Raw genomic sequence first — 24,133 nt, forward strand, 5'->3', positions numbered from 1 at the left:
CTGATCTCCAGCATCTGCAGTCCTCACTTTTGTCTGTATCCTTCCTTCACTCCATAGGAAGGAGGAAGAGGGAGATACCTAACTCATGATGATAAATATTCTAGGCTAGCTGCAGCAAAGAATAAAAATACAAGAGCACTGTTATTCACTACAGCTGCCAAGTTTACCCAGACCCTCTGGATTCTCCCTGCCTCTGGGTCATGTGAAAGCATCTTTTGAGAATGGACACGCCAGCAAACACCCAGCATCACAAATGAAATCTCATGACCTGCTGAAACAGTTCTATTAAATGAATTTAGTTGGTACCTTCAGTGTTTGTTTAGCTTCATTTTTAACAGTACTTCAGATGTCTCTAATCTGTAACCTTAGAATGGGTTTCACTAATCATCCCATCTGCATGATAGTCTATTATCTAGAAATGAAAATGTGTTGCTGGAAAAGCGCAGCAGGTCAGGCAGCATCCAGGGAACAGGAGAATCGACGTTTCGGGCACAAGCCCTTCTTCAGGAATTCCTGAAGAAGGGCTTGTGCCCGAAACGTCGATTCTCCTGTTCCCTGGATGCTGCCTGACCTGCTGCGCTTTTCCAGCAACACATTTTCAGCTCTGATCTCCAGCATCTGCAGACCTCACTTTCTCCTCAAAGATATTATCTAGAAATGCCTTGTCAGCCATACACTTAGGCTATGAAAAAGTAAATTTTAATAACTCTAGGAGGTTAATGAAGATATAAGGGCAATCTGGAGCATTGAACAAATGGTCTTGGAACAGGAGTTTAAAATCTCATTCTAGAAGTGGGGTATGTTAAAACAAATTTGGAATAACCATTTACTTAAAAAGTTAAGTATCTTTTGAACTGCTCTAGCAAGCTATTCAGTGGTTTTATAAGATTTGACAAACCACTTGATACTGACTCCATAAAGACACACAGTATAGGCAACCTTGTTGCATTCCCTTAGTTTGTAGCTGGGGATGTCAGGAGAGACAGTGGGACAAGCTACAGCTTGAAACTAACAACAGAAATTATCAACGAATCTTAGCAGCGTCTGCGGAGGGAGAGAGAGAGAAACCGAATCATGGCTTCAATTCCTGTGAACGTTTTTCAGAAATGAATAAATTTCACAAGTCAGTCTCTCTCTCTCTCCCTTTCTCTCTCTCTCTCAGACCACCTGAGTTTCTCCAGCCATTACTTTTTTTGTTTCAGGTTTCCAGCAGCTGCAGTTCATTGTTCTAACTTACTACCTGACATAGTTGTGCCTGACAGACAATTTCCCAGGATCCTTCAGTATTGCCCTTGGTTGGTCCTGTCTCAATGTCACCTCTATTCAGTAGTACAATAATACACAGGAGAAACTGATCCTGACAGTCAACTCCAGCCTCCATGATGTCTCTTGGCACAGATTAAATGTGGGTGAGGAAACCTCCCAATAATTACTTCCTGCTCCCTTCATCCTACTGATGAACCTTCCTTGAGCATCACAAAGGCTGGCACAAAGAGAATGTGTGTAGTCTGGAGAGGGGAATTCAGTCACTATCACCATATGTCTGTTACACACTATTAACCCCTGACTAATACACCTAACCTACACATTCCTGAATACTATGGACAATTTAGCATAGCCAATTCACCTAACCTGCACGTATTTTGGATTATGGGAGGAAACTGGAGCACCCGGAGGGAACCCACACAGACATGGGGAGAATGTGCAAACTCCACACAGACAGTTGCCCAAAGCTGGAATCAAACCCAGGACCCTGGTGCTGTGAGGCAGCAGTGCTAACCGCTGAGCCACTATGCCACCCCAGAACTGTTAGACTGGTTGTTCCATCACCTGTACAGACCCAATGTAACAGAGGAAGAAAAAAACCTACTTGGCCTCATCCTCAGCAGACTACCTGAGAAAGATGCATTTGTTCATGACCGTATTAGTAGGAGTGACCACCATACAGCTGTTGTGGAGACTATTGCAAGATTACAGAGAGGACATCCTTTGATCAATAATTTGCCCTCCACTTCATAAGCTTCAATTTTAGTTAACTGCCTATGATCAGGGTCTTCATCAAATGACTTCTTGAACTCTCAGCGTTCCTATCATTGATGGTCAGCTGGTCAATACAAAAGCAAAGTGAGAAATGCTAAATGAATTATCAGTCTCAGACCCTTACTGAAATCCCCACCTCCATGTTATCCTGTTGTCATCTTTTTCTCTCATTTCATATGAAGTCACAACTAGAGTTGGTCACCTCTGTATTCATCTCCTCCTGTCATTCCCTTTCCAACCCCTCAATATACTAGTCTCTTATCACCTCACTTTTCCATTGGGTCTTCAGCTGTTGTCTTCCCCTTCTTCCTGACAGTTCCACCTCAAACATTCATACACACACACCCTTTTCCTCTTTCTCATCTCAATAGATGACCAGATCAATCCAATCTCTTCTACTTTCTTTGTCCACACAATTCTCACCGATCCTCTGCTGGTTCATTATTTTAAGTGTTGCTGTACTCCACACGAAGTAAGAGCAGAAGTAAGTGGCACAGTGGCTCACTGGTTAGCAGTGCCGCCTCACAGCGCCAGAGACCCGGGTTCAATTCCCGCCTCAGGCGACTGTCTGTGTGGAGTTTGCACGTTCTCCCCGTGTCTGCGTGGGTTTCCTCCGGGTGCTCCGGTTTCCTCCCACAGTCCAAAGATGTGCAGGTCAGGTGAATTGGCCATGCTAAATTGCCCGTAGTATTAGGTAAGGCGTAAACGTAGGGGTATGGGTGGGTTGCGCTTCGGCGGGTCGGTGTGGACTTGTTGGGCCGAAGGGCCTGTTTCCACACTGTAATGTAATCTGTAAATCTGTAAGCCATTTGATTCCTCAAGCCTACCCTGCCTTTCAATAAGATCATGGCTGATCTGTTTGTGTTTGAATTCCACATTCTCATCTACTACAGTAACCCCCAATTGCCTTACCTTCACTTTAAAGATATTAAATGATCCAACCTCCATCGTCTTCTGATGCAGAGAGTTCCAAAGTTGCACAATCCACTGAGAGAAAGTATTTCTCATCTTTGTCTGGAAAGAGTGACCCTTAATTTTAAACAGTGCTATGAGTTCTGAACTGACTCACAAGAAGAAAAGTCCTTTCCACTTCCATCTTATCAAAGACCATTCAGGATCTTATACACTTCAATCAAATCATCCCTTGCATTTATAAACTACAATGAAAATAAGCCCAGTCTCATTCGACCTATCCTCAAAAGACAACCTAATAATCCCAGATACTAATCTAGAAAATCTCCATTGAACTGTGTCTAATGCACTTACATTCTTCCTTAAATGCAGAGACCAAAATGGCGCACATCCATCTCAGCACCCACTTCTAATTAGTATCTTGTTGTTCTTCTTGATATTACCCAGCTTTCTGGATGATAATAACAAGATTGTTCCAACAATTGACTTTGATTTCTTCTTTTGAGTTTCAGCGAAAGATCTCTTTGCATAGACCAATGTTCAGTCAGTCAATTCAATCCATGTTATGAGGTATCAAGAAATGGCTGAAGGCATTGGATACAGCTATGTTTATGCATCTATTAACATTCTAGATGAAAATGTGTTCAAGAGCTAGCTCCATCTCATCTTAGCTTTTCCAGTACAGTTCCAACATCGGTAGCTACTCAATAATGTAAAAAAATTGTCCAAATTCTTTCCTCAAACAGCAAGAAAATCCAGTCCAGTCAATTATCTCCCCATCCTGAATCAGCAAAGGAAAGTGTCATTGACAGGCTACTAAGCTGCATTTGCTTATCACTAAACTGCCCACTGGTGCTCTCTTTGGGTTGTCAAGGAAATTTGAGTCAGGCAGTTCAGGAGAGATATTATGAAGCACTTCTGCACACATAGGATTGTAAAGATTTTGAACTCTCTTCCACAAATTATGGTTGATATTAGGTAAGTTGTTAGTTTTAAACCTGAGATAATTCTTTTTTAAGCAAAAGTATTAAGGGATATAGGCCAAAGAAAAGTATATGAAGTTAGGCCAAAGATCAACCATGACCTCATTGAATGTTGGAATAGGTTTGAGGGGCTGAATGGTCTACCTCCATTCCCATGCTGTTACCTCCTCAAAGAATTCTAGTCAATTTCTCAGAAATGACTTTTACTTCATGAAGTCACTCTGACTGCTTAATCATATAATGCATTTCTAAATGTTCTGTTACTATATCGTTTAACATTAATTCTAACATGTTCCCAATAACAGACATTGGGATTACTGGCCGATGAGTGACCTCTTTTTTTGACCCCTTCCTGTTTTAAGTAAAGTTGTTACATTGGCTGTTGCTCTGGGTAATATGAACTGGACAGATTGGAAGAGATAAAAAGAGAGTGATATAGTTTAGAGTGATCAACAATGGAAGCTAACACTGTATTTTGTGATGATGTGATGGGGAAACAGCACAAAACTGAGAAACAGCAGGGAGCTAAGTATAGATATGTGGGGACAGGCAATGGAGGAGAATAGGAACATGGGAGCAGAGTAGGCCATTTGGTCCCAGAAAGCTGCTCTGTCATTTGAAACCATGGATGATCATCTACCTGAATGGCATTTCCTCACACTGTGTTCAACTATATAAACTATAGGAACTGGTCAACAAGCACAAGGAGGAATAGTTTACTCTGGTCACAGTTATAAAGCATGTCACAAAGCCATGGACTCACTGTGACACAGAAAAGGGCATTTGCCCCAAGGAGTCTATGCTGCCTCTCTATACAGCAATCCAATTCGGCCCAATCGCCAGCTCCATTCCTGTTGTTCTCTCAAGTGCCCATCCCATTTCCTTTTGAAATCATTAATTGGCATCACTCCATCACCCTTGTGGGCGTTGGTTTTTAAGTTGTTACCACTCGCTGAGATGAAATGTTCTTCCTCACATTCCCCTCAACATCTCCAGCCTATAACCGCAAATGTGTGTCCCCTAGTCCATCGATCATCAACTAATGGAAATGGCTTTCCTTTGTCCATCTTATCTCAAACCGCTATAATTTTGTTCATTCTCTCCTTGATCCCCTTTCTTCAAAGAGAACAACCCCAGTTTCTCCAAACAAATCTTGTAACTAAAATCCCTCATCCCTGAAACAATTATGGTAAATCACTTCTGTACCCTCTCAATGTAAGGTGAAGAATCTTGGTGGTGGTTTTTAGGTAGTCATCATGGATGGGAGGATTCCATAATATCGCTTCACCTGGCGCCATGTAATTTGAGGAGACCAGGAGGCAACAAGATTTCCATGGTGGCTTCCATTTGACTTAGTCACAGAACTCAGAGGCTCACCACCACATTTCCCTCTGTCTTCATGCCAGTCTTACCAACCACAACCAGACTCTCCCCCTCCCCACCCCCAACCTTCTGGGATTTCTATTACTAGGAATGTCTGTGGATAGATATGACTTTGAATATAAATACAACAATAGCATCAACATCAAACTTGATGTATATTGTGCCGTTGACATAGTAAGGTTTTGCAAGATGCATCATCAGAAAAAAAATAGCAACAAGGCATTAGGAGAAGTGAGCTGAAAATGTGTTGCTGGAAAAGCGCAGCAGGTCAGGCAGCATCCATGGAACTGGAGAATCGACGTTTCGGGCATGAGCCCTTCTCCTGCTCCTTTGATGCTGCCTGACCTGCTGCGCTTTTCCAGCAACACATTTTCAGCTCTGATCTCTAGCATCTGCAGACCTCACTTTCTCCTCCATTAGGAGAAGTGACTCAAAGTTTGGTCCAAGAGTTAGGTTTCAAGAAGCACCTTAAATATTTATTAGGGAGAGAATTCCAGACCTTGCATCCCAAACTCTGAAACCATGGTTACTAATGGTAAATTGATGAAAATTGTGACAGTTTAAGAGACCAGAATTAAGGAAGTATGGAGATGTCAGTCAGCTGTGGGTCTAGAGGAGATTACAGAGAAAGGGAACACAGGGGTTAGAATACATTACATGGATAGGAATGATTTTGTCGTAATTTGATCAAGGGATGTGACCCTCATTGGCTAGACCAGCATTTGTTGCCATCTCCAACTCGAACAGAGTGGCTTGCTAGGTCATTTCAGAGGGCAGTTAAGATTCAACCACATTGCTGTGGGTCTGGAGTTACACATGGCCAGACCAGGTAAGGATGGCAGATTTCCTTAAAGGGCATTTATGAACCAGATGGGTTTTCACAAAATTAAATAATGGCTTTGTGGTTCGCATTAGGCTAGTTTTTAGTTTCAGTTTTGTTTTAATTGAGTTCAAATTTCAACATCTGCTAAGGGTGCAATTTAAACCCATATACCCAGATCATTACCCTGGAGTTCTGGTACATTGCTACTACACAACAGCCTCCCATAATGAAGAAGGACTGAATGAGCTTGCAGAGTTAGGATGGTTGAGGGGACTGGAGGTAGTCAAGAGATAGGGAGGGATGCAAGGATATGGGGAGATTGTGGAGATAAGAGTATAGTTGTAAGAATTGGAGGAGATAAGAGAGATTGGGACCATCTTTATATGCTCCTCATATGACAAGCCCTTCATTCCCAAGATCATTCTTGTGAACCTCATCTGGACCCTCTCAAAGCCAGCACATCCTTCCTTAGATACACGGCCCAAGTTTCTCACAATGTTCCGCACAGACAACTTATTTGGAATATTGCAAGCAGTTTTGGGCCCCGTATCAAACAAAGGGTGTTTTAGCCTAGGAGGGGGTCCAGACAAGGTTTACAGAGACAGCTTGGCTGCCTCACAGTACCAGGGATCTGAGCAACTGTCTGTGTGAAGGTTTTACATTCTCCCCGTGTCTGCGTGGGCTTCCTCCAGTTGGTCCTGTTACCTCCCACAGTCCAAAGATGTGCAGGTTAGGAGGATTGGTTATGCTAAATTGCCCATCATGTATAGGCTTAGTGGGTTAACCATGGGAAATAGAGTTACAGGGTTAGAGAAGGGGGGTGGGTCTGGGTGGGATATTCTTCGGAGGGCTGGTGTGGACTCGATGGGCCGAATGGCCTGCTTCTACACTGTATGGATTCTATGATGATTCCAAGATTCGTATGAGGATTTTTGGTCTGTACACAATGTTTAGAACAATGAAATTTACAGAACACTGGCAGGCCTGGATAGAGTGGGCATGGAGAAGATGGTTTCACTGACAAGGGAGACTAGTACCTCAAATTGAAAGGACGACCCTTTAGAATTGAGATGAGGAATCTGTGGAACCCATTGCTGGAGAGGCTGTGGCGGCTAAATCATTGTATTTGAGACAGAGATAGATAGGATCTTGGTTAGTAAGGGGATCAAGGGTTACGGGGAGAAGGCAGGAGAATGCAGTTGAAGAATGTATCAGCTACGATTAAATAGCAGAGCAGACTCTTTGGGTTTAATGGCCTGCTCATGTATGTTTTGATCTTAAAGAGTTAGGGGTGGATATAGAGGCTGGTGGAGTTGCATAGATAAGGGAATGATGTAGGAGCTGGAGGAGATTTTAGAGGCAGGTAGCACTGTAGGAGTTTGGAGGAGTTTACATAGATATGGATGGTTGAAGGAGCTGAATGTGGAGTGGGAATTATGTGGAGTTGGAGGAACATGAAGAGATAAGGAAGGCTGTAGTAACCAAAGTTCTGCACAGCTCCAACATGATCTCCCTGCTCATATAATCCATTTCTGATAAAGGCAAGTGTCCCGTATGCCTTCTTAATTACCCTATTAATCTGTTGTGCAACACTTACCCCAAGATCCCACAATTCCTCGGAGCTTCCTAATGTCTTGCCATTCATTGAGTACTTCATTGTCTAGTTCCTTCTGTGTCCCTTCTCATTTATCAGAGTTAAATTCCATCTGCCATTGATCTGCCCATCTGATCAATCCATTTATATCCTCCTGTAACTTAACACCTTCCTCCTCACTATCAACAACCCAGCCAATCTTTGTGTCATCCTCAAACTTATTATCCTCCCCACATTGTCATCTATAATCATTTATGAATACCACAAACAATAAGAGATCCAGCACTGATCCCTGTCATACATCACCACACACTATGCACCAGTCACACAGACAGCCTTCTGTCACCACCCTCTGTCTCCTGACATTCGGCCAATTTTGCATCCAACTTGCCAAGTTACCCTGGATCCCATTAGCTTTTAGTGTTGAGAGTGTGGTGCTGGAAAAGCACAGCCTGTCAGGCAGCATCCGAGGAACAGGAGAATTGACATTACGGGCATAAACCCTTCATCAGGAATAAGCACTTTATTCTTGATGAAGGCCTTATGCCAGAAATGTTGAGTCTCCTGCTCCTCGGATGCTGCCTGACCTGCTGCACTTTTCCAACACCACACTCTTGACTCTGATCCCAGCATCTGCAGTCCTCACTTTCTACTCCCATGAGCTTTTACCTTCTTTATCAATTTCCTATGTGGGGCCTTGTCAAAGGCCTTGCTTAAACCCATATACACCATAGCAACTGCCCTACCCTCATCCAAACACTTGGTCACCTCTTTGAAAACTTCCACCAGATTTGTGAGGCGTGGTCTCTCTCTGACAAAGCTGTGCTGACTATTGGTGATCAAACTTTGCCTCTCTAAATGGAGATTAACTTTCTCCTTTGGTGTTTTCTCCAATAGTTCCCCCACCACTGAGGTGAGTCTGACTTATCTATAGTTCTCTGGTCTATCTTTACCACCCTTCTTGTAAAGTGTAACCACTTTAACTGTCCTCCAGTCCTCTGGCACCTCTTCTGTGGCCAGAGATGATTTCAAACTTTGTTTAACTTCCTCCCTCATCTCCCACAGCACTCTGGGATACAGCTCATCCAGACTTGGGGATTTATCCCCTTTTAAATCCACCAAAGCCTCCAATACCACTTTGCTTCTTCTATCAATCTGCTCAAAAACTTCACAGTCCATCTTCTTGAATTCTGTACTTACACCCTCCGTGTCCTGATTAAAGACAGATGTGAAATACTCATTTAACTCTCTACCAATGCCCTTCAGCCTCAAGTATAGATTGCCTCCTTGGTTCTGATTAGACACTTCTCTTTTCCTGGTTATTCTCTTCCCCTTAATATACTTGTAGAATATTTTGGGAGTCTCCCTAAACTTGTCCGTCAGTGTTATTTCAAGCCTCTCTTTGCTCTCCCATTTGCTTTTTGAGTCCCTCCCGCATTTCCCATACTCCTCCTGGGCCTCAATTGTTCTGCTCCCATTGTACCTATTTCCAGCTCTCTTTTCCTTTCTGTCCAGTCCTCAGTATCCAAGCTTCTCTGGGCTGATTGCTTCTGCATTTCACCCGAAAGGGAACATGTTGGGCCAGTACTCCCCCCAGACCTTTTTAATGCCTCCAACTGTTTTGCTGTAGGTTTACCCTCAAATGGCTATTCCCACTTGTTCTGGCCAGATACTGCCTTAATTTAATTAAATCTGCCTTACTCCAATCCAAAACTCTCTTTTGCAGATCCCCTTTCTCCTTCTCCATTACAAATCTAAAAGAATACAATATGGGGTTTCTCTATCACTAACATGCTCCCCACTGTCACCTCAAACATCTGTCTGGCTTCATCCCTAGAATGAGCTCCAACGCCATACTGTCCCTTGTTGGACCTTCTACATGTTAAGATAAAAAGCTCACCTGAGTACATTACAAGGATTCTGCCCCCTCTAACCTCTTTATACTCTGGTTATCCCAATTATCAGGAAGTTAAAATTCCCTAATATTTCCCTATTATTATTTTTATATGCCTTAGTGAAGTGTCTACATACCTGTTCCTCAATTGCCCACTGAGTGTTTGGGGACCTATAGTATATTCCTAACAGTGTGGCTGCTCCCTTCTTATTCCTAAACTCTACCAACAGAGCCTTACTTGATGACCCTTCCAACGTATTGTCTGACCTTATTGCAGTAACTAACTCCCTAACTAATAACGTAACACCACCTCCACCTTTACACTCTCCCCTGTCCAACCTGGAGGTCCTTCATCCCAGAATATTAAGTTGTCAGTCTTGTCCCTCCCTCAACCACGTCTCTCCAATGACAACATTGCAGTCCTACGTGTCAGTCCATCATCTTACCTCTAATATTCCTGGCATTAAAGTAGAGGCCATCCAGACTTGCCTTTGAGGCACCACATGGCTGAACTTGTCTCCTTTTCTAAGTTATGCTGTGTCACATTAAACTAATGCACTGTGGCTCCTGCCCCTGCTAAAACTAGTTTAAAATGCTCCCAACAGCACTAGTAAACATTTCCACAAAGATGTTGATTCCATTCTGGTTCATGTTCAGACCGTCTCATTTGTCGCAGTCCTACATTTTCCAGAAACAGTCCCAGGAATCTTAAACACTCCCTGTTGCACCAACTCTTGACGCATGCATCCATCTGCTTTACTCCCTTATTTCTTTACTGGAAGTAATCTTAACATTACAACCTTCAAGGTCCTGTTTCTTACTCTACTGCCTATCTTCCTGAACACTTCATGCAAAACCTCATCCCTTGTTCTACCTATATTGTTGGTACAATGTTTTCCTTATCACCCTTTTTCTTCAGGATGCCCTGCAGCTTCTCAGTGACATCCCCAATCCTGGCACCAGATAGTCCTCCCAAAGCAAAACATAAAATTACTTACTTGTCTAATCATTTATGGATCAGTGGATAAATCTGGGGATTGAATGACCTAATACTTCAACAAAAAAGACAATTAAATTTTGAGGAGCTGGTATTGGACTGGGGTGTACAAAGTTAAAAATCACACAACACCAGGTTATAGTCCAGCAGGTTTATCAGGAAGCACTAGCTTTCAGAGCGCTGCTTCTTCATCAAGTCCTGAAGCAGGTCCTGCTCCATAACCATCTGATGAAGAAGCAGCGCTCTGAAAGCTAGTGCTTCCTGATAAACCTGCTGGACTATAACCTGGTGTTGTGTGATTTTTAACTTCCGTCTTAGAAGCATAGCAGTAGGACCAGGAGTAAGCCATTCAACCCTTGGAGCCTGTTGTGCCATTCAGTATGATCATGACTGATTGTTCAACTCAATACCATGTCTCTATTTGTTCCTCACCACCTTTGATACCTTAAGCTCTAAGTATGATGTCTAATTCAATGCTTTGACCTCAACCACGGTCCGTGGCAGCAAATTCCACAGGCTCACTACTGTCTGGATGAAGCATTTCTCCACTTCTTTGTTCTGGCCTATCCTATATCCTTACACTTTTGATCCCTTCTCTAGATTCCCCTTCCTGTGTTTACCCATGTCCAGTCTTGCAGAATTTTATAGATGTCTATGAAACCACCCATTATTCTTCGAAACCCTAGTGAAGATATTCCCAACTGATCCAGTCTCTTGACATCCCAGATATCAGTCTTGCACTTATCAGGACAATTTATAAGAATATAAATTCAAAGAGAAATCCAACATTTATACTGCATGTAAAGAGAGTGCTGATTGGTTGGTAAGTGAATCTATAATGGTAGAGGTGTCATGGAGAATGCACCCTGAAATAACTCTATAGATGCCAGTATCCCATTACCAGTCACCCTTTACTTATAGGAGACACTGATCTTGACACTACCTTGACACTGATCCAGCCCCCTCAAAGCCAGCTCTCAGAGTGAACAGTATGTCTGACACTCCTGTTTATATCTGTCAGCCAGGACTCCCTGATTGGACCAGATTACAGCCCTAATCAGGGAACTCAGATTCCATGAGGTCCAACTGGCCGACCTCATTACGATCACTGCAGCCCTCCCCCTCCGAGTCCTACTCTTTTCTTTTTGTAGTTCCTCCTGGGGCGGTTTAGCACCAGGTCAGGTACCTCCAAATCTCTCTCTGGTACTGGTGGTGTGTAATGCACAGTAACTTGCCTCTTACACCGGAGTATCTCAGAAGAAATTCAGATGTCACACAACATCAGGTTATAGTCCAACGGGTTTACTTGAAATCACAGCTTTCAGAGCGCTGCTTATTTGTCAGGTGAAGTGGAGGGAAGAACACAGGCACAGAATTTATAGGCAGAGATATAATTGCAAAAACTTCATTCCCTTCTTCAGGTGGCAAAGGCATTGAGGCAATGATACCTGCCATATCCATCTCAGATTCTGAAATATTTTAAATGCTTGACAGAGAGTGAGAACCCACGGGTTTCTGAATAGTCTGAAAGGCAGTCAAGGAGCCGGACACATTTTCCTCTCACAATGTTTGTGAGTTTGCAGTTTTCATATAGTCCATATGTTGTCTCTCCCGCTTAGCATAGTCTTGGGTCTGACTTTTGCATTCCCGATGCCATTTTACCCTCACCCCCAAGACCAGGAAGATTAGATTTAACCTGGTGCAGAGTCTTCTTCTCATTAGCAACTCTGCTGGAGCTATGCCTATAGTTGCATATGGGGTAGTCCTATAATCAAACAGGAACCAGGACAGTTTGGTATCTAGTAAAACTTTAGGCTGTTTTTCAAGCCTGCTAAAGTTCAGATTCCTTTTCCTGCCAGACCATTGGATGATGGATGGTATGGAACTGTCCCTATATGCCGAATAACATTCGGCTTTAGGAAATACTACTCAAATTACCTGTTGGTAAACGAAGTCCTATTGTCTGTGACCAACACTTCCAAGATTCCGTGAATTGCAAAAATTGCGCGCAGTTTTTTATTGTCATCCCTATGTTTGACAAATGAGCTGTATGAAGGACCAGTCCCTTTGAGTGGGTATCCACAGTGACTAAGAACATGTAGCCTAAAAGATTCTGCATAGTCAATGTGTCACCAAGTTCAGGGTTTATCTGGCTGTTCCCACAAAAGTGACAGAGTGCTGGCAATTTTTGTCCTTGTTGGCACTCTGGGCACTGCCCCACAAACACAGCTATGTCTGCATCCAATCCTGACCACCAGACATAATGTCTCGCCAACATCTTCACTTTGGAAACCCCTGGATGACCCTGGTGGAGTTTAACCAGTATCTGGCGATGACCTTTGACCGGGATAATCACTCTTGCTCCCCATAATATGTCATCCTCTCCTGTGATCGGGTCTGTCTGGGTCCAAAGAAGTTTCAGTTCTGGTTGTTACGGCCCTTTGATTTCCTGCATCACCAGCAGCTGTTTCAGTTATGCCAGGACTGGAATTTTCTGTGTCCAAATCCTGATATTGGCAGCTGTGACTGGAAATGTGCCCAGAAAATTTAAAACCATTCCAGACCCTTCCAGTTGTTGTATCAGGAGGTGGCTCAATGCAATTGCATTTGCTACTGGTGTTCCAACTTGCAACTCTACACCAATTAGAATTGGGGCTCAGCACTGAATTCGGCTGAAACTATGGGCAGCACTGCCTTTCCTCTTTAAGTAGACCAGCAGGGGCTTGTCATCTGTTATTAATACAAATGTATGTCCTTAAAGGTATCCCTGACTCCAAATTTGACCATTGAATCTTCCTTCTCTATCTGGACTATTTATGCTCTGCATTAGCCAAAGTCCTGAATGCATTCACAATTGGGTGTTCCTCTCCCTCGGGCCACCTCGGAGCTAATGCCACCCCAATGCTGTACAGGGAGGCATTACATGTCAATAAAAGATCTCACTTGGGGTCATAATGTGCCAACACCTTACTGGATGATAGCTGTTTCTTCACTTCCCTGAAAGCTATAGCTTGGCTATGTGACCATTTCCAAGGCTGACCCTTCTTTAAGAGTTGGTGCAACAATATCAGGATGAAGGCCAGGTTATGTAGGAACTTTTCATAATAATTTTCATTAGCCCAAGGAAAGACCTAAGTTCCATAAGACCATAAGAGTGGAAGTAAGGCCATTCGGCCCATTGAGTCCACTCCACCATTCAATCATGGCTGATGAGCATTTCAACTCCACTTACCTGCACTCTCCCCATAGTCATTAATTCCTTGCAAGATTCAGAATTTATCAATCTCTGTCTTGAGACATTTAACATCCCGGCCTCTACTGTGGTCCATGGTCCGTGGCGATGAATTCCACAGGCCCACCACTCTCTGGCTGAAGAAATGTCTCCTCATTTCCATTCTAAATTGACCCCCTCTAATTCTAAGGCTGTGCTCACGGGTCCTTGTCTCCTCGCCTAACAAACAACTTCCCAGCATCCACCCTTTCTAAGCCATGCATTGTCTTGTAAGTTTCTATTAGATCTCCCCTCAACCTTCTAAATTCTAATGAATACAATCCCAGGATCCTCAGCCGTTCATCATATGTTAGGCCTACCATTCCAGGGATCACCAGGGATCCAGTATAGACGTGGGAGCCAGGACATCTTTGATTGCCCTCACTTGATCTTCCAATGGGCGTAACTCAGTCTTGTCGACTCTGCAGCCAAATGGGTCATTTAATGTGGTGAGCTCTTCCTGGAAAAAAGGCCTGAACCGTCCCCATCCACCAGCACCCTCCTCCACCTGGCTGAGCTCATCCTACTCTAAATAACTTCTATTTTAACTCCTCTAATTTTCTTCAGGTCAGAAGGGTACCTGCATGGGAGAAAGAGAGGACTGCAGATGCTGGAGATCAGAGCTGAAAATGTGTTGCTGGAAAAGCGCAGCAGGTCAGACAGCATCCAAGGAGCAGGAGAATCGACGTTTCGGGCACGAGCCTTTCTTCAGAAATTCTTCAGGGCCCCAGTTATGCCTGTCTCTTTGTGCGGTACATGGAACATTTCCTGTTCCATCCTATTTTGGCTGCCACCCACAACCCACTTTCTCCAGGATATCAATGATATCATCCATGCTGCTCCCTCTCTCACCTGACATTGTAAATGTTTATCAATTTTACTTTCTGTTTCCACCTCACTCTCGGTCCAAATCTGACTCCTCCCTTCCCTTCCTCAACATCTGTGTTCCCCTTTCTGGGGATAGGCTGGCTAGCAATGTCCACTACAAGCCAATCAACTCCCATAGCTACCTGGAGGACACATCCTCACACCCTGCTCCCTGTAAACACTCTATTTAATTCTCCCAGTTTCTCTGTCTCTGTCATGGCTGTTCTGATGATGCCAACTTTGACAAGGGGCTTCCAAAATTTCCATCTTGTTCCTAAATTGAGGATTCCTCAGCATGGTACTTGGCAGCACCCTCAACTGGGTCTGATCCATCTTCTGCACTTTACCCTCACCCCCTCTCTTTCCTTCCACAACAGCGATAGAGTCCCCCTTGTCCTCACCAGCATCCACATCCACATCCAGAGGATCATTGGTCGCCATTTCCATCACCTCCAGGGGGTGCCACCTCCCCTCCCCTGTCAGCCTTCTGTAAGACCGTTTCCTCCGGGACACCTGGTCCAATCCACCTTCAATCCCAACATCACTCCCACAGCATCTTTCCTGGCAACCGTAGAAGGGGTAACACATGCCTATTTACTTTGTCTCTCCTCAGTATCCAACAGTCCAAACACATCTTCCAGGTGAAGCAGTGCTTTACCTGCACTTCTCTTAATCTAGTCTACTGCATTTGCTACTTATAATTTGGTCTCCCCTACGCTGGGGAAACAAAGCGTAGACTGCGTGACCACTTCACAGAACACCTACGTTCTGTCTGTAAAAAAGACCCTGAGCTTCCAGCCTGCCACTTTAACAAACCATCATGTTCCCAGGTCAACATCCCTGTCTTAGGCTTACTGCAGTGAGCAGAAGCTGGAAGAACAGTACCTCATTTTCCATTTGGGAATTGTAGTGATTGGAATCAGGCGGACCTTGTTGACTATGATTGGGGTTGTAACCTAGGCCACTCAGGAAGTCCTGCAGAAACTTATTCGTCCTGTTTCTCGAGATGGATCTGAAGCCTCAAGAAATAAGGTCACCATTGTAGGTGTGGGCCAGATTGGGATGGCGTGTGCTGTTAGCATTCTTTTAAGGGAACTAACCAATAAGGTGGCCTTTGTTGATGTTCTGGAAGACAAACTGATGGGAGAAATGATGGATCTTCTTCATGGCAGCCTGTTTCTCAAAACTCCAAAGATTATGGCTGATAAAGATTATATGTTAACTGCTAATTCTTGAGTTGTGGTCGTTACTGGAACTTGTCAACAAGAGGGTGAGAGCCGACTGAATCTGGTCCAGAGAAATGTCAACATCTTTAAATTCATCATACCCAGATTGTAAAGTACAACCTCAACTGCACACTCATTGTAGTATCCAATCCAGTTGATATTCTGGCGTACATACGGTGGAAGATGAGCAGGTTTCCAAAGAACCGTGTGACTGGTAGCATTTGGATTCTACTCGATTCCATTACCTGGTGGCTGAGAAACATGGGCTCCATCCATCCAGTTGCCATGGTTGTGTGCTCGGTGAACACCGAGATTCTACTGTTTCCGTTTGGAGTGTTGTCAATGTAGTGGGAGTTGGACTGCAGCAGCTGAGCCCTGATATTGGAACTGCTCAGGATAAGGAGAACTGGAAAGACATCCACAAAATGGTGGCAGATAGTGCTTATGAAGTGATTAACCTGAAAGGATATAGTAACTGGGCCATTGGCCTCAGTGTTGCTGAACTGACTGAATCCATTGGGAAGAATCTGAAACAGATTTGCCCAGTATCCAGCATGGTAAAGGGTATGTATGGCATAGAGGATGAAGTCTTCCTCAGCCTGTCGTATGTACTCAGTGCAGACGATCTAACTGATGTCATCAATCAAACTCTGAAAGATGATGAGGTCGCCCAGCTGAGAGAGAGTGCTGAGACATTGTGGAAAGTTCAGAGGGAACAGAAGGATCTGTAATTTTCAGGCTGACTGCAGTGCTCCTTTTGGGGTCAGTTTGGGGACTGACTCTGAGCTGGCTGGTCACAGCCCAGTGTACTGAGCACAAGTAACTAAAGGGTGACTTGGTGACAGGATACCGGCCTCTATGCAGATATTTCAGTGGCGACAGGGGTAAACAGGATGTGCTTCAAGAACATTTGCTTGGAACAGTCATGTGGAGTTGGGGTAAGCATTTCTGGCATTATGCCTTTATTTGGAAAGCTTGACACATAGAGTCATAGAGATGTACAACACGGAAACAGACCCTTCAGTCCAACTGGTTTGATCCTGTTGTCGAAGACTGGGCCCAGTATGTGGAAAGAATGCAATATCTTTTCCAGGCAGATGAAAAGCAATGAATAGTCCTTCTTACTGCTTGTGGACCCACAGCATTCTTTGGTTACAAGGGGCTTAACTTTCCCAGAGGCACCAGACACTAAAATCTTCCTGGAATAATATAACCCCAAACCTCCTCTAATCAAAAGACACTATTGGTTTTATTTGGCTGTTGAGAACTAGGGGAATCCATATTGGGATTTTCAACGAGGTTAAGAAGACTGGCAAAGGCATGTGATTTTGGGTTAACTCTGAACAAGGTGGGGAGACACTGTTTGGTATGTGGGATTAATAATGTAACCATGCAGAGGTGCCTACTAGCTGAAGCTTAACTGAACTTCAAGCAGGCACTGCAGCTGGCCTTGTCATAAGGAAATGTGACAAGTGGAGCATGGGAGCTGCAGGGCATCCCAATGGAAGTAGTCACCCTCACCGGTCCAGCTGAGCTTGGGGAACACCACTTGAGTGAAGAGCTTCACGCAGGACATATCCTGAGCAGGGGGACCCTAGGCCAACCCACAGCAGACCCCCCACAACAAAGCCAGGCTCAGCCAAGTGGTTAAAAGGTTCTTCAGGATCTGGGCTGGCAAACCATTGTAGTTGCTGCCAATATGTAGACTCAAGACAGCAAAGGAGTCTTACACAGTCTGTCTTGAGTAAGACAACTCACAGGCCGGTACCCAGGAGAGTGCACACCTTGGAAAATTCCTCTATATGTGGGTTGGAACAATTAAATGGCTTAGCAACATCCAAATTGGAACCACTTAAAATTAATGTTTGGTTAAATGGTCACTCAGTTCCCATGGAGGTTGATACTGATCCAGCTTTATGTGGTTGCAGAATCTGTCTTTAACAAGATTCATTTGGGACTCCAACCCTTCAGTTTGCACAAAACCTCAGCCAGACTGAGCACATACACGGGGGAACCATTGCAAATAAAGGCTATGACTTTGGTTCCGGTCTCCTATGAGAAGCAGTTGGTACAGTTACCACTGATGGTAGTAAAAGGCTCAAGCCCAAGCCTACTAGAACAATTGGTCGAGAAGGATTCACCCTGATTGGTTCAACATTTTTTGAATACAAAATGGCTGCCTCAGTGAAGTCCTAGTGAAATACCCAGGAGCTTTTCAGGAAGGGCTTGGAACTATCAAAGGGGCCAAAGCCATTTTACATGTTGACTAAGAAGCAATTCTACAGTTTTGCAAGGCCTGCCTGGTACCATTAGCCTTACGGGTAAAAGTAGAGGTGGAACACAGGAGGCTGGAGAGCGAAGAAATCATCAAACCAGTGCAGATTGCAGAATGGGCAGCACCGGTTGTACCGATTGTGAAGCCTGACAGCTCAGTTAGTCTTAGAGTCATAGAGAAGTACAGCACGGAAACAGACCCTTCAGCCCAACCTGTCCATGCCGACCAGATATCCCAACCCAATCTAGTCCCACCTGCCTGCACCCGGCCCATATTCCTCCAAACCCTTCCTATTCATATACCCATCCAGATGCCTTTTAAATGTTGCAATTGTACCAGCCTCCACCACATCCTCTGGCAGCTCATTCCATACACGTACCATCCTCTGCGTGAAAATATTGCCCCTTAGGTCTCTTTTATATCTTTCCCCTCTCACCCGAAACCTATGCCCTCTAGTTCTGGACTCCCCCACCCCAGGGAAAAGAAACCCATAAATCCCCAGGAACTGATCAGGTGTACCCTAGAACTCGGTGGGAAGCTAGAGAAGTGATTGCTGGGCCTCTTGCTGAGATATTGGTTTCATCCATAGTCACAGGTGAGGTGCCGGAAGACAGGAGGTTGGCAAACGTGGTGCCACTGTTTAAGAAGGGTGGTAAGGACAAGCCAGGAAACTATAGACTAGATAGCCTGACCTCGGTGGTGGGCATGTTGTTGGAGGGAATCCTGAGGAACAGAATGTACATGTATTTGGAAAGGCAAGAACTGATTAAGGATAGTCAACATGGCTTTGTGCATGGGAAATCATGTCTCACAAACTTGATTGAGTTTTTAGAAGAAGTAACAAAGAGGATTGATGAGGGCAGAGCAGTAGATGTGATCTATATGGATTTCAGTAAGGCATTCGACAAGGTTCCCCATGGGAGACTGGTTCGCAATGTTAGGTCTCATAAAATACAGGGAGAACTAGCTATTTCAATACAAAACTGGTATGCCACAGGGATCCGTGCTGAGTCCACTACTTTTCAAAATTTACATAAATGATTTGGATATGAACATAGGAGGTATAGTTAGTACGTTTGCAAATGACGCCAAAATCGGAGGTGTAGTGGACATTGAAGAAGGTTACCTCAGATTACAACAGGATCTTGATCAGATGGACCAATGGGCTGAGGAGTGGCAGCTGGAGTTTAATTTAGATAAATTAAACCCTTGTCCCTTGTTCAAGAAGGGGAGTAGAGACAACCCTGATAATTATAGACCAGTGAACCTTACTTTGGTTGTGGGTAAAGTCATAGAGTCATAGAGATGTACAGCATGGAAACAGGCCCTTCGGTCCAACCTGTCCATGCCGACCAGATAACCCAACCCAACCTAGTCCCACCTGCCAGCACCCGGCCCACATCCCTCCAAACCCAAAGTTATAAGATATAGGACTTATCATCTAGAGAGGAATATGTTGATTAGAGATTGTCAACACGGTTTTGTGAAGGGTAGGTCTGGCCTCACAAACCTTATTGAGTTCTTTGAGATGGTGACCAAATAGATGGATGAGGGAAATTCAGTTGATGTAGTGTATATGAATTTCAGAACTTGGCTATCAGTCTCTGCTTGGCCACTTGCATTGTTTAAAAATGTGTTGCTAGAAAAGCGCAGCAGGTCAGGCAGCATCCAAGGAGAAGGAGAATCAGAATCTCCTTAGCAGGCTAAGATAAAAGGTAGGGAGGAGGGACTTACTCATCTTCCGCCTAGGAACCCTCCAGCCACAGGGGATGAATGCAGATTTCTCCAGCTTCCTCATTTCCCCTCCCCCCACCTTTTCTCAGTCCCAGCCCTCAGACTCAGCACCGCCTTCTTGACCTGCAATCTTCTTCCTGACCTCTCCGCCCCCACCCCCTCTCCAGCCTATCACCCTCACCTTATCACCCTCACCTTAACCTCCTTCCACCTATCACATTCCCAACGCCCCTCCCCCAAGTCCCTCTTCCCTACCTTTTATCTTAGCCTGCTTGGCACACCCTCCTCATTCCTGAAGAAGGGCTTATGCCCGAAACATCGATTCTCCTGCTCCTTGGATGCTGCCTGACCTGCCGCGCTTTTCCAGCAACACATTTTTAAGCTCTGATCCCCAGCATCTGCAGTCCTCACTTTCTCCCACTTGCATTGTTGCCTATCCCAAAGTCCACCTTAGAGGATAGCCACCCGAAAGTCCAAGGTTGAATGTCCCGGACCACTGAAGTGTTCTCCGACTGGGAGGGAACACTCCTGTCCATTGATTGTTGTGCGGTGCCCATTCATCCATTGCCGTAGCCTCTGCTTAGTCTACCAATGTACCATGCCTCAGGGCATTCTTGGCAGAAGTGGGTTCTGCAGATGCTGGAGATTAGAGTCAAAATTAGAGGGGTGCTGGAAAAGCACAGCAGGTCAGGCAGCATCCAAGGAGCAGGAAAATCGACGTTTTGGGCAAAAACACTCTAATCTTGATTCAGGGCATCCTTGCTTGCAGCGTATGAGATAGACAACATTGGCTGAGTTGCATTAGTACCTGCCACGTATATGGTGGGAGGTGTCCCCATGCGTAATGGTGGTATCGACATTCTAACATGTCTTGCAGCATCTACCGTGACAAGGTACCATCTACCTCAGACCTTCGGGTGACCGTCCTCCAAAGTGGACTTTGGGACAGGCAACAATGAGAAGTGGCCAAGCTGAGGCTGATAACCAAGTTTGGTACCCATGGGAATGACCTCAACCGGGACCTTGGATTCACTATAGGTGACCCCATCACACTACACACACACCCTCTCTCATACGCTCACACATAAACTCCCACACACACCCTCTCACAGACTTATACCCCTCTAATCACACACACACACACACTCTCTCTCTCTTACAGCCACTCATCACACACACACACACACACCCCACATGCACACATACCCATATAAGTTTGTGGGGTGAATTTTTACTTGCAGAATTACACTTTACTTTGCTCAAAAACTGCATGAATCCATGTCAGACTCTGTAAATCTGTATTTTAGAGGAGAATCAGTTTGAACATTGTGGCACAGACAGCCTCACACAGGGCAGCTCACACCTTCAGTGCATTATCTGGGCCAATGTGACACCAATTGTTAAAGTTCACTTGAGAATGTAACTTTTTAAAAACTGTTTTGTGATATACATCTGAAAGAACTGAAACCAACATGGTCATTCTAACAGATGAGAGACTTAAACAATCCAGGTCTTTTTCAATATTTAACTTCAGTGATATCACACTGTAAACATTTGCTATGTATTCTGTGTCTTACAATCTCATTCTCCATAACCACCTGATGAAGGAGCAGAACTCCGAAAGCTAGTGCTTCCAAATAAACCTGTTGGACTATAACCTGGTGTTGTGTGATTTATAAATAGACAAGGTCTTTTCTCTGGGATGGGGAGTCCAGAACCAGAGGGCATAGGTTTTAGGGTGAGAGGGGAAAGATATAAAAGGGACCTAAGGGGTAACTTTTTCACTCAGAGGGTGGGGAGTGTATGAAATGAGCTGCCAGAGAAAGTGGTGGAGGCTGGTACAATTGCAACATTTAAAAGGCATTTGGATGGGTATATGAATAGGAAGGGTATAGAGGGATATGGGCCAGGTGCTGGCAAATAGGACTACATTAGGTAGGGATATCTGGTTGGCATGGACAAGTTGGACTGAAGGGTCTGTTTCTGTGCTGTACAATATAATTGCCTGAAAAAAATAATGCATCCTTTCTACATACTAGGCCCAATCTTTGACAGCAGAATCAAACAAGTCAAGCTTCACAAATAACAATATGATGCCAGAAATGCTTATCCCAATCCAAAGATGACTGTTGCAAGCAAATTTCTTCAAGAGCGTACTTTTCTCTCATTCCCACTGAAATAAGTGCACAGTGGCTGGTATCCCATCACCAAGTCCCTTCTTATTTACAAGTGGAGAGTCCTTGAAACTGACCCAGCTCCCTCAAAGCCAGCTCGCAGAGCAAGTAGGATGTCTTACACTCTTGTTCTGATTTGCAGCAGGCCTCCCTGATTGGACCAGGTTAACATTCCGGATCAGGGAGCTCATATTCTATGAGGTCCACCTGGCTGACCTCGTTATAATCAGTAACACTCATTAGTGCGAACTTCGGGAGAAATGCTGATTCAGTATATGTGAGCGCTGCCCACTGCGAACCAGACTGACCATTTAAACAACTGGTTGCCAATGTATTTCTTCACACGCTCAGGATTTCAGCACATGTTGACCAATTACAGAATCAAACCGAATGTTGGACATGATTATGATTTTTACAAGTACAGTCTGATTGCATACAGTCAGTGCCTTGCTTACTGCAAACAGCAAAAAGAGTCTTGCTGTTTGATGGAATCTATCAGTCAGAGGTCTATAGCCTAAATATCTAGCATCGCACCGGAACTGAAATTCAAATACCACATTACTCATTTGTGTGATAGACAGGACGTCTCTTTGGCAGCATCCTGTTAGTGGTGAGCACCACAAGAACTGCTGCTGCAGAATAGCAGCATGAAACAGCTCACTTCAACTATTGCTGAAAGTTTTGAGATACATTCTCTTTCCAAGTGAACCAACAGGTGAAGCTAGCTGTTACTATGCAGTAGCAACAAGGGTTGTTCATTTCTCAGATCAATGCCCTGAGAAGTTTGTCAAACTGCCTGGTTCTACATTAAACAGAGCTTGGTAGTTAACTGTGAATCAGCATTAATGATGCATTCGCCATGGCAACACCTCAACCAATCAGAATGCAATTGCCAATAACCTGCTATATGGGCATATCACTATTTTGTCTTTACTCAGCAAAGTCTTCTCCTGATGGCCACTCTGCTATAAAGATGTGAATGCTACTCACTGAGCCAGAGCTGACAATGTTCAATTCTGGCTTCTGGCTGACTGGTAATGCCAGCAATGTGGAATGACGAGTATTCACATGCTTTGAGCTTGGATATTAACAAAAAGATCATAGTTGTTGTGTATGCAGACACTGACCTGGATGTGGTTTGGAAGCAGTATTGATGTTTTGACACCAAATAGACCTCTTTGATCTAATGTTTGATCAGAAGACCTGCAGCATTGATGGAGTAGAAATGTGCCTCATTACTGCGAATGGTAACTTGCCACTTATCAAAGCAAGGCTGGAGACGTCCCAGGTCTTGTTGCATATGCGCACAGACTACTTCAGAAATCCATGCCAAGGCCTAGATAAGATGAGACTAACAAATGCCAGAGGAATTTGAACACAAAGTCCAGGTAATATCAAATGGAAACATCGAAAGAAAGGAATCACAGGAGTGAAAAAAGATCAAGTTCGGTACCCATAGGGAGGGCCTCAACCGGGACCTTGGGTTCATGTCACATTACAGGTGACCCCATCGCACTATATACACACACAGACACTCCTACACACACACACACAGAGGCACTCTTACCCCCACACACACACACACACACACACACAGACACTCCTCTACACAGACACACGCACTCCCTCACTCACACATGCATCCTCTCACAGACTTAGAGCTTCTTACACTCACACACATGCATATACACTCTCTCTCACAGACACTCACAACCCCCACCCCCCACACACACATAAACCCACATGCACACATATGTTTGTGGGTGAATTTGTACTTGCAGAGTTACATTGTACTTTGCTCAAAAACTGCATGAATCCATCTAAGATTCTGTTAATTCTTTTTTAGATTAGAATCAGTCTAAACATTATGGCACAGACAGCAGCACACAGGGGGCTAACACCTTCAACATATCTAGGCTGACACCAATTGCTACAGTTAACCTGAGAATGTAACTTTTAA

At 44.3% G+C, this 24,133-nt stretch overlaps 1 protein-coding gene and 1 pseudogene across 1 annotated transcript in view; both read left to right on the plus strand.

Annotated features, from left to right (window-relative positions):
- Positions 1–24,133, plus strand: part of LOC122548799 (actin, non-muscle 6.2) — a 91,662-nt gene that overhangs the window by 10,787 nt on the left and 56,742 nt on the right. The gene's annotated exons all lie outside the window — the stretch shown is intronic.
- Positions 15,767–16,721, plus strand: LOC122548803 (annotated as a pseudogene).

Source organism: Chiloscyllium plagiosum, chromosome 4, assembly GCF_004010195.1.
Source record: "Chiloscyllium plagiosum isolate BGI_BamShark_2017 chromosome 4, ASM401019v2, whole genome shotgun sequence".
Taxonomy (NCBI): Eukaryota; Metazoa; Chordata; class Chondrichthyes; order Orectolobiformes; family Hemiscylliidae; genus Chiloscyllium; species Chiloscyllium plagiosum.